Below are 13,277 nucleotides of genomic sequence, written 5' to 3'. Positions count from 1 at the left end.
TTATAGATACATAGGATTTTACAGTTTACAAAAGCTTATCACATTATTTCAAGTAACTAAAGAATAGGCAGATTGTTATGCAAGTTGGATGAAAGACAAATTAAGAAGCTATCACAGTTAGGCATAAGATTGTACCACGCATTTAATACACTGAACTAACCGTGCAAGACTTTCTCTTTTGTACATTCAGGAGTTCTTCCTAAGGATTATGTTCATAGAACCCGCAACTTTGAAATAGAGAAACAATTCACTGAGTGATTTAAGTATTTAAAAAATAAGAATCACGTATAATACACACACAAAAATCTCTAGTCACTGGACTGAATTTTCAGTTTGTGTCCAGATACGCAGCACAACATAGCAGAGATCTGTTCTGAATTATCGTGAGCAGGAGTCACGAGACTCAGATACACCTACATCACCCACATACTGTTTAAAAGCCTTCCCTTTGATAATTGCATCATCTAGAAACTGAATGGCTTGGTAGAGAACTGAGGAAGCAAACGGAGTTTATAAAGTCTATGAGGTGTTCTGAAGAATAAGTAGAAAGAACACAGGAAAAAGAAAGTGGAAAGATCAAATTATTTTTAGCACTAAATACACATTTTGAATAGAGTACCTGTCTATTAATGACTATTAGATATTCCTGAAACTGTAACGGTTGGCCTTCTGTTTCTTTTGAATTTCCACTCTGCTACTGGATTTCCAGTTGGCTTATCTCTTCTGCCTCTCTGACTATATTCTCAGTGCTGTGCCATGACCCCTTTTATTTTCTGACCTCCTGTTAAATATAAAAAGTACTCAAAGTTCTGTGCTGTTTTTTTTCCTCTTCCTTCCTAAGCAATAGTTCTAGTCAACATTTCATACCAATGATTTTGACAATTGGATGATCCATAAAGATCTCATATCCAGGGCCGGGCGCGGTAGCTCACATCTGTAATCCCAGCACTTTGGGAGGCTGAGGTGGGTGGATTACGAGGTCAGGAGATCAAGACCATCCTGGCTAACATGGTGAAACCCCGTCTCTACTAAAAATACAAAAATTAGCCGGGTGTGTTGGTGGGTGCCTGTAGTCCCAGCTACTTGGGAGGCTGAGGCAGGAGAATGGCGTGAACCCGGGAGGCGGAGTTCGCAGTGAGCCCAGATAGCACCACTGCACTCTAGCCTGGGCGACAGAGCGAGACTTCCGTCTCAAAAATAAACAAACAAAAACCTCATATCCTATCATGTGTTCACAATCTCCATCCTGATTCTATCATTTAGCCATTTTCACAAATTAGAAACCTCCAAACAGCTTTAGGTATTTCCTTGAATCCCCATATCCAGTTAACCAACTGATTGATCTCATCCCTGTATCATTTCCTGTAGCTGCTTTTATTTTTCCATCCCTGCTGTCTTTCCTTTGTTATAACTTACCTTCTGCAATAACTTCCTAAATACCTCTCTGCTTCTCACCACCTTCCTTTAGTAAGCATCCACATCCCCTCTAGTCATCCTTCAAAAATACAGTTATGGTCAATACGACCTGCTAAGTTAAAACCTTTCCATCTTTTCTAATCAAAAAGCCTAAGTTATTTGATATAATCTTCAAGATCCATCACAGTTGAAATCTAAACTGCTTTATTAGTATTCTCATCAGTCCTTTTATTTGTTCTCCTTATTACTATTGGAGTATTGGGCACCTCCCACCTCAGCTTTATTCTCCTACTTACCCACCATCTCCTGAACAAAAAAAGATGCATAATACCTTACATCCTCTGAGCTCATGTTATTATCTTCATGTGGAATATCTTATTAGCACACAACGAATAGTAATGACAGCAATGGCTACATTTGTTGAGCAATTTCTATTGAACTATTCTAAGAGCTTGTCATTTATTACATAATTCAATCTTCACTCTACTCTCTGAGCTAAGTAGTATGATATTCATTTTATAGATGAAAAAACTGAGGCACAGAGTAGTTAAGCAACTCACCCAAAGTCACAGGGTGATATACTATGAATGTGTGTCCCCACCCGAATCTCATATTGAAATGTAATCCCCAATGCTGGAGGTGGGCCTAGTAGGAGATGACTGGATCACGAGGGTGGATTTCTCATGAATGGTTTAGCACCATCTGCTGGCTACTGTCCTGCTGATAGTGAGTGAGTTCTCATGAGACATGGTCATTTAAAAGTATGTAGCACCTCCCCCATTCACTCTCTTGCTCCTGTTTTTGCCTTGTGACGTGTCTGCTCCCCGTTTGCCTTCCACCATGATTGTAAGCTTCCTGAAGCCTCCCCAGAAGCCAAGCAGATGTCAGCATCATGCTTTCTGTATAGCCTGCAGAGCCATGAGCCAATTAAACCTCTTTTCTTTATAAATTACCGAGTTTCAGGTATTTCTTTATAGCAATGCAAAAATGGATTAAGACACAGGGCTTACAAACTTTACTGAAATTCTAGTATAAGGCTTTCCATTTCATTTTGTCTGATTATTAAAGCAACATTTTAAAGCAAGTATTATTATATAAATTTCACAGGAAATTGTGATTTACAGTGGTCTAACTCCAAAATCCTTGCTATTTCCAGAATAAAATATTTCCTCTCATCTAAGAAGAATACACAAGTTGTGTTGTTAGACTGAAATATGGGGATCTCCCATTTGGCGTAGTATTACTTTCTCCATGAAGCTTTTAGTAGGCCAGCCAAGTGATGATGCTGTACTGGCTTGGGTTACACATTTTATGAGCTGCCAGCTGGAACACAATCAGCCAAGGGAAGGAAATTTGTGAGAGCAACTAAATTATGAATCTGCTTGTGACATCCAACTAGCATAGCTCTGATAACATCATTGGCTGAGATAAATGTTACATAATATCCAGTCTATGGACTACACACAGGCTGTTTCTAATCTTTACATAGTGTTCCCAGATATCCTTTGAAAATCCATACCTGAGACATTATTTGGAGCAACCGACTTTGGATTTTTAGATTTTCCTATTTTCAAATATTTTTCTGAGTAAAACGGTGTGCTTGATTACAAATAAGAACGTTATGGCCTTCATGCTGATGAGAAGCATTTTCTGCCCTAGTCATGTGGGAGGCTGCTCTTGCCCCTCCTAATGCATCTGCAGAGGATATCACGCCATTCAAACATTGCACAACCACACTTTTTTTTTCCCCCAGGATGCTTGCTTTCGCTAGGTAACTAAAGAGGACATTTTGCAGCTCTGTGTCAAAGATCAAAATGAAAACAGCAAAATCACGGCTCACATTCCTTTTTGTGTAAAACTGAACAGCTTAAATTCACCAGCAATGTCCTGCCTTTGGGTTAGTGGCCAAAATTGAAACAACACATCTAGAAAAAAAAAAAAAAATCCATTATAAAAGTAGTCTGGGAGACTGTAGATCACTTGAAAGTTTTAGAAAAGTACCTCTTCCCAATGTTATTATTTGAAAATGATGTTACTGAGGGGCAGCGAGTGTTGTGCACTTTAGTTACACCCACAATAATTGCTGGCAGATGTATATAATTTCTAGTCAAAATTTCAAACCGAGACATTTGGTTTGGTCCTACGGATAATGAGGAAGTTATGCAGCAATTGTACCTCTGGATACTGGTTTGAATGCTGAAAAGTGAAAAGTTCCATCAAACCACAACGTAGACTATAACCACCACTATATCAGCCTTTGCCATGAAGAAGTCCTATTTCTGGGTAATGGCACATCTATTTTTCAGTCAATCAGGCTCACATCTTCTGCCACCTTTGAAGCCTTCTTCTGCCTGCCATAGACATTTAACATCTGTCTTAGCTCATGCAGGCTGATAAACTACCATAGACTACGTGGCTTATAAACAACAAACATTCAGATTTCAAAGTTCTGGAGATTAGGAAGTTCAAGATCAAGGTGCCAGCAAATCTGGTGTCTGGTGAGGACTCACTTCCTGATTTATAGCCAGTTGTCTTCTTGCTATGACCTCACATAGAAGAAGGGGTAAAGGATTTCTTTGGCACCTTTTTTATAAGGGTGCTAACTCCATTTATGAGGGTTTCACCCTCAAGACCTAATTATTTCCCAGAGGTTCCACCTCCAAATACCATCAAATTGAGAATTAGGTTTCAACACTTGAATTTTGGGAGGACATCTTCAGTGTATGTGGCATTATTCTCCTTTCCCCCCAACCCCCACCAAATTTATGTCATTCTCACATTACATCAACTCAAAAATCTAAGTCCAAAGTCTCATCTGAATTTCACCTAGATTAGATGTGTGTGAGACTCAAGGTATGATTCATTCTGAGGCCATTTTTTTAAACTTTTATTTTAAGCTCAATGGTACAAGTGCAGGTTTGTCACATAGGTAAACTTGTGTCATGGGGGTTTGTTGTACAGATTATTTCATCACCCAGGTATTAAGCCTAGTACCCATTAGTTATTTTTCCCGATCCTCTCCCTCCTCCCACCCTCCACCCTCTGATGGGCCCCGGTGTGTGTTGTTCTCCTCTATGTGTCCATGTGTTCTCAACATTTAGCTCCCACTCATAAGTGAGAACGTGCAGTATTTGGTTTTCTGTTCCTGTGTTAGCTTGGTACTGATAATGGCCTCAGTTCCATCCATATCCCTGTAAAGGATACTGTCTCATTCTTTTTTATGGATGCATAGTATTCCATGATGTATATGTGCCACATTTTCTTTATCCAGTCTACCATTGATGGGGTTTCAGATTAGTTCCATGTCTTTACTGTTGTGAATAGTGCTGCAGTGAACATACGTGTGCATGTGTCTTTATAATATTAATAGAATGATTTATATTCCTTTGGGTATATACTCAGTAATGGGATTGCCATCCTAAACAAGTTATGCATTTCCAAAAACAATGATGGGACAGTCACAGGACAGACATTCTCATTCTAACAGAGAGGAGGAAAGGAAGAAAGGAGTGACTGGTCCCAAGTAGTCCAAAATCTAACAGGGCAACAACGCTAAACCTTAAGCAACATTAAAAACTGAGAATAATCTTTGTTTGACTCAATGCTCCGCCCTCCAATCCTACTGTGCCAGAAGTCCTTCTTTATAGACACACCCAGATAGTGATCCTGACCCCACAGCTTTTCCAGATAGGAATTAGGCCCTCAAGGTTCTGGCAACCCTGCCCCCATGGCTTTGTCCAGCCCATTCCCCACAGCTTGGGCAGATGACCCTGTAGCAGCTCTTTACCTGAAGTTTTGCTCCTGCAGCAGCTCTGTACCTAGCTCCAGACTATCCAGGGCAGGAGTCTCTGAGCCCAGAGCTTAGTTAGGAGGCCCTGTCCTTTCATACGTAGGTGGAGTTAGCCATGCAGTTAAGCGGAAATACGATGTATGCATCAGTATCAATCCCCGGAAGAAGAACACCAAGCACTAATTATCAATCCCAGGAGAGGACTCTTACCACTTGACTAATTTTTGCTAAAGTTCTTAGATCTGGCAGAAGGTTTTATATAAATGCAGCTGCCAGAGATTTTGCACAAACCCAACTGGCAGAGTATAAATCCAGTGAGACAGAACACTTACAAAGCGCATCAGGCAAAGCAACTTTATTACTCACAGATAGGCAATAAGAATCAATGGAACGCCTAGGATCCATGATAAACTGGTTCCCCCAAGGCTCAGGAAAGCTTTCCAGGACAGATGAGATCTTGTCTGCAAGTGCCCTGCTTTGCACTACAGATGAAAGACCCTGAAATCATTCTGCTCTGGGTTTTATACCCTAGGGGCTAACTGGATTGCTGGGCTGAAATGCTGCAGGAGGTCCTCTTCTAGGAGGGATGCAAAGATAGTCCAGGCTGTATTGAACTCTTCCTCCTTATCTCAGGATGTTGCATTCTCAGAATATTCTGCCCAAGAGTTGCAAGCAAGAAGGGGATTGGTTGGGCCAGCCAAGATCACCCAGGAACCCGTCTTCCTGCATATGACCCCCAGGCTCATGCACTTTACACACCTGCAGAGACTACACCCATCTGAGGCACAACCACTGTGGCCTGTGCCACATCTGGACTCACCAGAGCCACAACTGGGGTGGCTGAGGAGTAGTGCTGTAGTGAAGGGAGCAAAACCTGCAATGTGTCACTGGGAAGTGTGTCCCCACGGTCCCAGAAGCACAGGGGTCCCTCCTTTACATTCTTCCCTTGTCTTGAACAGTAACTTCTGGCCACTGTTGAGATGACTAATCTCTATCAGATGGTCATTTGTCCACACCCTGAAAGTTCTCTTCTGACAATGCTTTCTTGATTTTTGTATTATGGATAGGCTACAAATTTTCCAATATTAAATTTCTGTTTCCATTTTGCTTAACAATTCCATCTTTAACCATTTCCCCTCTTCTCACAATTTTCTATAAGCAGTCAAGAGAATCCAGTAAAGACCTTCAACACTTTGCTCAGACATGTCCTCAGCAAAATACTCAATTTCTTCACTCACAAGTTCTACTTTCCACAAAACACTAGGACACAAACGCAAATCAGCCAAGTTCTTTAGTACTTTATAACAAAGACGGCCTTGCCTTCATGATTCAAAAACATGTTCCTCATTTTTGTCTGAGATCTCATAAGAATGACCTTTATCAGCCATATTTCTACTAACATTCTGTTCAGGGTCACTTAGGTTTGTTTTGTTTTGTTTTGTTTGAGATAGAGTCTTGCTGTGTTATCAGGCTAGAGTGCAGCGGCATGATCTCGGTTCTCTGCAACCTCTGCCTCCCAGGTTCAAGCGATTCTCCTGCTTCAGCCTCCTGACTAGCTGGGATTACAGGCGCTCACCACCTGCCCAAACAATTGTTGTATTTTTAGTAGAGACAGGGCTTCACCATGTTGGCCAGGCTGGTCTCGAACTCCTGACCTCACGTGATCCGCCCGCCTCAGCCTCCCAAAGTGCTGGTTTTACAGGCATAAGCCACCACGCCTGGCCACTTAGGTTTTTTCTAAGAAGATTTAGGTTTTCTCTAAACCCCTCCTCCTCTCGATTCCTCTTTAGAATTGCTCCTAAGAATCTATTCCTGGCAATATAAGTGTTTTCTTTATGCACCTCAAACTCTTCAGCTTCAATCTTTTACCCAGTGCCAAAGCGAGTCCTCCATTTTTATATACTTGTTATGGCAGTACTCCACTTTTCAGCACCAATTTTTGCTGTAGCCTATCCTGGCTGCTACAACAAATTGCCATAGACTGGCTGCCTTAGGAACAATAAACATTTCTCACAGTTCTTGAGGCAGAAAGTTCAAGATCAAGATGGAGGTGGATTTGGTATCCTATAAAGGCTCATTTCATATTTCACAGACAGACAGCTGTCTTCTCACTGTGTATTCACATTGTAGAAAGGGAAAAGGAACACTTTCAAGAACTTTTTATAAGGGCTTTAAACCCATTCATGAGGGCTTGGCCCTCATAACTTAATCACCTCTCAAAGTGATTGGCCCTCATGACAAATCACCTCTCGAATCCACCTCCTACTACCACCACCTTGGAGATTAAGATTTCAACATATGAATTGAAGAGTGGGCAGGAGGGAACACAAATATTTAAGCTATAGCACCTAATAAACCATAGTCAATCTCTTTTTGATTGTCAGCTTTGTTTCCTCCCTTGCTCTAGGATTAGGACTTCATTATATTTTTCAAAAAGCTTTTCTTTTTCATTTGTGTTTTGCAATTATTTAAAAGAAATTTGGATTAGAAGTCCTAATGTTCAACACTGAACAAATCTCTTTAGTTATTTTCTATTTTTCCAGCGTTCTAACAGCCTTATTACAAATATAAAGGAAATATTTCAATGAGAAAAGTCTATCTCCACCTTATTATAAAAACGTCTCAACTTTTTGTTTTTTTGAAGTCCCCTACCAATTCTATTTTATACACATAACTAGCTGTGCTCCTATATAAATCAGTTAACATTGGGAGGCCAAGGTGCGTGGATCACGAGGTCAGGACATCGAGACCATCCTGGCTAACACGGTGACAGCCCGTGTCTACTAAAAAAAAAAAAAAAAAGCTAGGTTTGGTGGCACACCCCTGTAGTCCCAGCTACTCAGGAGGCTGAGGCAGGAGAATGGCGTGAACCCGGGAGGCAGAGCTTGCAGTGAACCGAGATTGCGCCACTGCACTCCAGCCTGGGCGACAGAGCAAGACTCCATCTCAAAAAAATAAATAAATATAAATAAATAAATAAATAAATAAAAATCAGTTAACAAGATGAGATTTGGGTAGGCCCAGAGAGCCAAACCATATCATTTAACTCTTTAGTTCATTTGGAAATTTCTTAGAGTATGTTCTGTGGTCATATTCCATAAATACAGACAATCACATGGAAGTTTTTGGTTTTCCTTAAACAAAAATTAGTACAACCAACCCCTAGAGATATACATTTAGTATGTCTAGGGTTAAATATATATGTACATATAAAATTAATACAATTATGTAAGTATAATTAGCATAAACATTTTATGATTATAATACATATATTATCTAATTTTTAAAAGTTTCAAGTTGAGGAAGAGTAAATAAATAATAAAGCAGAGTATTGTTTAACAAAACAATGTTTGACTCATTATTTTCTCCAAAATTGGTGGTCTCTAATTTCTTTCTTAATTAATATATTGTATAACACTCATCCCCCATTGTTTCAGTTCTAATATTTCCCGTGTAAAAGTGAGTCATAGGGTCCAATGCGCCTGGCTAGCAGCATCGACTACAGGGCATCTACAGGCAGGGTTCGCTGAATAGGGGAGACAGAGCTACCTGTCTAGTATGATGATCGGGCTCTATGGAGGATAGTAATCTAGAGCTTAAGATGGGAAAACAAGACCTTACTGCAAAAATGAAACCTGATGAAACTCCTATATTTGACCAGAGTACTCAAAGTACTAGCCTGGAGTCAGAATACATCTAGATTTTCTCCAGCCGCTTCCCCAACACGTCCTGGAGGAGACCTGTTTTGAGACCTGTTTGTACTGCTGACTTAAGTAGAGGGGTGTGTGTGTGTGTGTGTGTGTGTGTGTGTGTGTGTGTGTGTGTTAAGATAACGGGGCCAGCTGACAAGAGAGACTGGAGTTGTGAACCCTGAACAATTTATGAAATCTTTTGAGCATATAAAGAAATCTGGGGACTATCATGTTACAGATGTAGAAGATGCAACTCTAGGACAGATTGTTGCTACAGCAGCTCTGATAATAGAACACAAATTCATCCATTTCTGTTCTAAGAGAGGAAGAATAGAAGATGTTATCATTAACGACGAATGCAGAGAAAAGCAGCTTGGCAAGTTGTTATTATCAACTCTGACTTTGCTAAGCTAGAAACTGAACTGTTATAAGATTTCCCTTGAATTTCTACCACAAAACGTTGGTTTGTATAAAAAGCTTGGATACACTAGATCTGAGGAAAACCGCATGGGCTGGAGGTTTCTAAACTAAAAATCTTTTCTAGAAAATTGTTAAAGGGGCTAATGCTGCAAGTCTATACTCCTTGCAGAGTTAAAATAATGTATTGCTGCATCCCAGTAACCTCCATAAGTACCGGACTGAAAAAAAACATGGCAATACTATAAGTATAATGACATTCAGAAGATTATTTTGGGCTGGTGGGATGTGTGTGAATTTAGATTACAAACCAATATTATAAAGGGAATGATTTTTAACCAAAGGAATATATTTTTAGCTTGAATCTTTTATTGAATTTTTTTTTTTAAGTTTGGCTTCATTTCTTGGTAGTCAAGATGATGGGTAGTAAGGAGTCATATGTCTGCTGTGTTGCTCATTTTTAAAAAGTGTATGTTGAATAAGGCTGTTTCTTATCACATGCAAAAAATTAAATATTTTTGTTTCAAAGAAACATATCTCAATACACTTAGGGCTGTATCATTTCCCACATATTAAGTGAGGATGGATAAATTAGTTATTACAACTAAACATAGTACAGTCCAACATGTGGTGATAGTAATGCAGGCAAACTTGTTTAGCCTTTTAAAGAAGTGTAGAAGAAATGAAAATGCTTCATTTGACAAGATTCAAAGTAAAATAATTTAAAAGTTTTACTAGAAGTTTGTACAGTTCTGTGTAGATAAAAAGCACCATTTTTCTTATTTGTGAAATATAATTATTCATTTGTTAAAAATACTGAAAAGCAATTACATTAGAAATCTAAGGTATTTTTAACAGTGAATTAGCAAATCTCAGCAGATGTATTTCTACCCCAGTGTTTCATTTCATGGGCATCTGAAGCCCATGGGCTTCTTTTCATGGGCCTCTGAAGTAACATTTTTATCAAAAATGGAATATTAGAGAATTGAGTGGAATACAATATTTTAAAATGTACTGATATTGTTTGTAGGCTCCACCCAAATCTCATGTTGAATTGTAATCCCCGGTATTGGAGGTGGAGTCTGGAGGGAGGTGATTGGATCTTGGGGCCAGATCCCTTATGAATTACTAATCCCTCATGAATTATTGATTATGCTCTCCATTCACCTTCAAGTATCCTGAGGCACCTTTTGTCACCTGCTCTCTATGCTCAGAATATCTGGCTGTAATCCAAACTTCTGCAACATCCAAACATCTTTCAGGATATAGTTCAAGTGTTCTTGTCTTCTGCATGATGCTTTCTCCGAGGTTCTCAACCAGAAGTAATCCATCTCCATTTTCCACAGAATTTTAATTTCATGCATTTGATTTATACTTTTTTTCCTTCTCAAGTTTGTGAGCAAATATCACTAGAAAGAAGACTCTTGAAGAGGAACTCTTTTCTTTCTAGTGATATTTTTTTATCTCTGTATTCCCCATCAGGCTTACAACAATGCTTTCATAAAAGCAGAGATATGAAAATTATGCAATATAAAATGGTGCTTTTTCTTTGTGTAACTAATAACTACAATCCTGTAGGAAATTGTAATTCACAGTGATTTTTGCAACTATTGTCCTAATACAATCTTACAACAAACCTGGAGGAAGGAATTAATAGCATGGACATTTGGTAGATGAAGAAATTGGAGGTCAGAGAGGCTGGTTGGTAGGACACTTGGGTTTTCAACCAAAGCCAGACCCATAGGGTCTGATTACTTCTCTCCGCATTTCCTCTCACCCTATTCATTCCCCAACACAAAAACACAAATTCTATTCCACTCTGTCAGCTGCACTTATACTTGGTTGACACTTATTCTTCATCTTACAACTACAAGCAAGCTTTCAACTTTATCCACGACATTACTCTAAGTATTAAAAAACATCATAAAAACATTTATATTAATAAGTATGAGATTACTATTAATGTCTAAGAGACATCCATAAGCTAGGATTTTATTTCCTTTCTTATATACAATGTTATGATTCCTGGAGCACTCAAAAGAAATTTGTTTTACCATTAATGTCCAAAGGACTGTTTTTTGATGCCCAACACTTGCTTAAAAATTATGTTTACTTTATATTTGAATCATGACTTTTTTTGAATAGCTCTTTGTTCATTCTGGTGATTTCTATTGTCTTTTAAGAACATTATTTGCATTTACCAAATCTTCAGCTTTCCATGTTTTAAATGACTTTATTCAATGCCACATTTTTTTCTTAAAATATTTCACCCCTTTTCCCATAACATCATCTTTCTGCTTCAGTCTGAGTTATTGGGTCTGACAGGAAGTACCCTGAAACCTACATCTCTTTAATGCTAAATTAGACCTGCTGTAACATGGATCTGGTATCTTCTAATTTTTGCTTCTACTCCTGATTTCTTTTAGTTCATATTTAAGTAACTTCCTAAGACAAGAGTGAATGAAAAGTAAACTTTATGAATCATGAATGCCTTTATGGCATACTCACACTTGATTTATAATTCATGGATACAGAATTTGAAGATTAAAAATATTTTTTTCTCATAAATCTGAAGAAATTGTTTCATCTACTTCCACATCTAGTATTATTGATGAGGATCATAATATTAGCCTGATTAATGCCTCTTTGGTAGTGATTTTTTTTTTTAATTTCAGTCTTCAAAATTTTAGAAGCTTTTCTTAATTTTTAGTGCTTGGATAAATAATCAGAATGTACACAGGGATGTATGTCTTTTTTTAATTTATGGTCTCTTAAGAGACTTATTGATAGCACTTTTCCCTATGCAGATTCTCAGTCAATAGATTTATTTTTTGAAGTCTAGTTACAGGCCACAGTATTACAGCATCATTAGAGAATTTGCTTGAATATCAGAGTCAAATGGCTTCTTAACATTTAGACAAAATTAGGAGGATATAGTGCTGCTGCACCGGAACAACCTATTCTGCCCCTCACAGTGACACAGTATCTCCCTAGAGGAGCCAAAAGGGATACCAGCCAACTTTACATGGAGAATTTGCCCCTAAGTAAAAGCAAGACAGAGCTGAGCAATTGTTGATTTTATCATCACAAAGTTATCCATAATATAAATTACTCCATGTCCCCTGGGACAGAGCAACAGGTGAAAAGAAGCTTTGAGTAACAGTAAATGTTTTTTTCTTAGAGCAAAAATATCACAAATAGGAAAGAAGTGTTCCTCACTAACAGACCTGAGGTGGGTTCTTGAATCTGAAGTGTGTTCTGTATTAACTGTGGGAAATTTTTCTATAATTTAATAAATCTTTCATTTTTGTTTTCTTCATTTTTTCTTTCTGTGCCTTTTATTTACAGGATATTGACTAATAGGACTATTTCTATTTTTTCTATTTATGTATATTCCATGTCTATTTTTTGCTTCATATTTTGGAAACTTCATTGATTTTCTTTGCAATCCTCCTATTGAGTATTTTCAAACTGTCACAGTTTAAATCATTAAAATCTTTTTTCTTATTATGGTGGTTTGTTTTTCATGATGCATTATATTTTTAAACACATTTGAGTGTTAATTTCTACCAGCACTAGTATAAAACAGAACATACCTCACATATCTAAAACATACCAAAATTATGACCATTCTACACAATTTAGTCTTTCTCTAGTGTTTGCTATCTTAATGAGAGGCTGTCAGATCGGTTTTCAATACAGTTATCTCCACCTCATCTCTTGGACTATCTCATTTTTTTTTTTTTTTTTGAGACGGAGTCTCGCTCTGTCGACCAGGCTGGAGTGCAGTGGCGCAATCTCGGCTCACTGCAAGCTCCGCCTCCCGGGTTCACGCCATTCTCCTACCTCAGCCTCCCCAGTAGCTGGGACTACAGGCGCCCGCCACTGCGCCCGGCTAATTTTTTCTATTTTTAGTAGAGACGGGGTTTCACCATGATCTCGATCTCCTGACCTTGTGATCC

General features: G+C 38.5%; 1 pseudogene; it reads left to right on the top strand.

The window, feature by feature from the left end:
- Positions 1-8,834: 8,834 nt before the first annotated feature.
- On the top strand, positions 8,835-9,856 carry LOC103237361 (glucosamine 6-phosphate N-acetyltransferase-like; annotated as a pseudogene).
- The last annotated feature ends 3,421 nt before the right edge of the window (positions 9,857-13,277 follow it).

Source organism: Chlorocebus sabaeus, chromosome 8 (genome assembly GCF_047675955.1).
Source record: "Chlorocebus sabaeus isolate Y175 chromosome 8, mChlSab1.0.hap1, whole genome shotgun sequence".
Taxonomy (NCBI): domain Eukaryota; kingdom Metazoa; phylum Chordata; class Mammalia; order Primates; family Cercopithecidae; genus Chlorocebus; species Chlorocebus sabaeus.
Note: the sequence above shows the minus strand (reverse complement) of the source record. Positions and strands in the feature narration are given on the sequence as shown.